Source organism: Colobus angolensis, unplaced genomic scaffold (assembly GCF_000951035.1).
Source record: "Colobus angolensis palliatus isolate OR3802 unplaced genomic scaffold, Cang.pa_1.0 Scaffold75, whole genome shotgun sequence".
NCBI classification, from domain to species: domain Eukaryota; kingdom Metazoa; phylum Chordata; class Mammalia; order Primates; family Cercopithecidae; genus Colobus; species Colobus angolensis.
In genome coordinates, this window is record NW_012121265.1 from 8,758,102 (window position 1) to 8,761,554 (window position 3,453).

Below are 3,453 nucleotides of genomic sequence, written 5' to 3' on the forward strand. Positions count from 1 at the left end.
CTGGTTGTTTTGTTCTTTTTACCAACTATAGATATATATGGTTGATAACTTAGGTTTTTCAGCCAATTACCATATAGTTAAGACCCCCTTACAAATTAAAAAAAAATTGCCAGAAACATCTTTAAATGCCTTGTCACACCAACTGCAAAGTGCACAGAGTGAGGAGAACACAAGTGTGCCTTTTCATTTTAAAAATATTTGGAAATATGTACAACTTTGATACAGTTTCAGGGTGATCTGGACACCCATGGCCACTTCATGTAAACCACTGACAATTTCTAGAGCACTTTGAGAGACTACAATATGATCGTGATCAAATTTTGTAATTAAACCTAATGAGGGCAACAGACACTTCTCAAATAAGAAATGTGTCAATCACGGCCCTCCCCTACTCTAAGGTATTCACAAGGAGACAGATAAACAGGTATTTTTTGTTTGTTGGTTTGTTTTTAATTCATCCTCCTCCTTCTCTTCCTCTTCTCCCTCCTTGTCTTCTTAACCTTCCTCTTCCACATTTTTCCGGGCAACTTTAGCAGGACGCTTTGCGCCATCAAATTTTCCTTTCGACTTAGAGTCAGCAACATCCTTCTCATGCTTCTCCTTCAGCTTTGCCTCCTGAGTGATGTAAGGCTGCTTTTCACTGTCATTTAAGCTACTCTACATCTCACTCAGCCTTTTTTTGGCCACGTCTCCAATAGAGATGCCAGGGTTTGTGGATATGATCTTGGAGCAGAATTCTGAACAGAACAGGAAGAATCCAGATGGTGGCATTTTGGGGGCATTAGGATCCTTTTTCTTCTTGCCTCCCTTAGCTGGTCCATAATACTTCTTTTCCCGATCATAGTGAACTTTATCCACCTTTGCCATTTCATCAAATTTAGACTTCTCTTTCCCATACATTGTCTTCCACCCTTCAGAGTACTTCTTGGAAAATTCTGCAAAATTGACAGGGACCTCTAGGTTTTTCTTTTTATGTTCTTCTCTGCACGTCTACACAAAAAGGCATAAGCAGACATCTGCTCTTCGATTTCTTGGGGTCACCTTTATCCATCTTGACTGTGTTGTTCACTAGTCTCAATTTTGTTTAACTTTTTGAAAAATCAACTTTTTGTTTCATTGATCTTTTGTATCTTTTTTATTTCAATTTTATTCATTTGCGTTCTGATCTTTGTTATTTCTTTTCTTCTACAAATGTTGGGTTTGCTTTGCTCTTGCTTTTCTAGTTTTTTAAGCTGCATTGTTAGATTGTTCATTTGAAGTTTTTTTCTCTTTTTTGATGTAGGCACTTTTAGTTATAAACTTCCTTCTTGGTACTGCTTTTGCTGTATCCCAGAGGTTTTGGCATGTTGTTTTTCCATTATCATTAGCTTCAAGAAGTTTTTTCATTTCCTTCTTTTTTCCTTCCTTCCTTTCTTCCTTCCTTCCTTCTTTCTTTCTTTCTTCTTCTTCTTTTTTTTTTTTTTTTTGAGATAGGGTCTGGCTCTACCACCCAGGCTGGAATGTGGTGGTGTGATCTCAACTCACTGCAACCTTGACATCCCACCTCAGCCTCCTGGGAATACAGGAGGAAATACAGGCACGTGCCATCACACCCAGCTAAGTTTTGTATTTTTTGTAGTGACAGGGTTTTGTCATGTTGCCCAGGCTGGTCTTGAACTCCTGAGCTCAAGGGATTGGCCCACGTAGGCCTCCCAGAGTGCTAGAATTACAGGTGTGAGCCACTATACCCGGCCCAATTTCCTTCTTAATTTCTTCATTGACCCGCTGGTCATTCAGCAGCAGATTGTTTAATTTCCATGTATTTGTATAGTTTCCAAAGTTCCTTTTTTTATTAATTTCTGGTTTTATTCCACTGTGGTCAGAGTAGATGCTTGATATTATTTTAACTTTTTTGAATGTTTTGAGACTTATTTTGTGACCTAACATATGGTCTATCCTTGAGAATGATCCATGTGCTGAGGAAAAGAATGTATATTCTGCAGCTATTGGATAAAATGTTCTGTAAATATCTCTTAGATTCATTTGGTCTATAGTGCAGATTAAGTCTGATTTTTCTTTGTTGATTTTCTGTCTGGAAGATCTGTTCAATGCTGAAAGTGGTGTTGAAGTCTCCAGCTCTTACTGTATTGGGGTCTATCTCTGTTTTTAGCTCTAATAATATTTCCTTTATATGTTTAGGTGCTCCAGTGTTGGGTGCATATATATTTTAAATTGTTGTATCCTCTTGCTGAATTGACCCCTTTATCATTACATAGTGGTCTTCTTTGTCCTTTATAGTTTTTATCTGATATAAGTATAGTGACTCCTGCTCTTTTTGGTTTCCGTTGTCATGGAATATCTTTTTCCATCCCTTTATTTTCAGTCTATGTGTGTCTTTATAGGTGAAGTGTGTTTCTTGCAGGCAATAGATCAATGGGTCTTGTTTTCTCATCCATTCCGGCAGTCTATGTCTTTTGATTGGAGAGTTTAGTCCATTTACATTCAATGTTGTTATTGAAAGTAGGCACTTACTCCTGCCATTTTGTTATTTGCTTTCTGGTTGTTTTCTGGTTTTCTCTTCTTTCTTTCCTTCCTGTCTTCTTCTAGTGAAGGTGATTTTCTCTGGCGATATGATTTAGTTTCTTACTTTTTATTTTTTGTGTATCCATTGTATGTTTCTTGGTTTGAGGTCACCATGAGGTTGCAAACACTTTCTTGCATTATTTTTAACTTTGTTTCATCAGTTATATTTACATCTGTGAGAGCTACCACAAACTGAAGGTACTTTTTCATCAGAGTGGTTTGGTCAACCACCATGGCTCCTTGTGTTGCAACAAATGCCATTTTTCTTTTGAGCTGGTTTGTTTCTCGAGTAAAGTATCAGGTCCATGAGTTCAGTCAGCCCCGACCTCAATGGCCCAGCTCCCACAGCCCTAGCTTGTGACCCCCAGCTAAGCCCTCACCTCTGTTGCTGCTCCACCGTGCACAGTCCCACCCCATACAAGAGTTCATTTCTTATAGGGACACTGCCAGGATTAAATTAGTTTCTACATTTAAGTGTCTCAGAAAAGTGCCTGACACATAGAAATAGGTCAATAAGGGTTAGATATTAACAATATTCTCCCACCCCTACTTAGGGTCTCTTCTATACAAAGGATGTCATTGCAATATGAGTGAGGAGGTCAAACATCATTCAGTAATGTTCTGGTCTCGGACAAAATTTAGAACTGAGTAATTTTTGGCAAGTAGTTTAATATCTTTGAACTTCAACTATGTCTTCCATTAAAAACAGATTTCTGGTTACCTTTTAGGGTTCATGTGAGAGCTCAGTAAGAAAATGGTTGGTTAAGGCAATTATGCCTGCATTAAGCTATTTTGCCTACCACAAAGCTAAAAATGATGTATACATTTTAAAGATTTGCATCAAGATTAAAACCAAAAAGGGATTTCTGCAGCTCATCACCACTTAAGCGG

General features: G+C 38.0%; 1 pseudogene; it reads right to left on the reverse strand.

Moving 5' to 3' along the window:
• Nucleotides 1-402: 402 nt before the first annotated feature.
• Nucleotides 403-1,051, reverse strand: LOC105501833 (annotated as a pseudogene).
• Nucleotides 1,052-3,453: the final 2,402 nt, after the last annotated feature.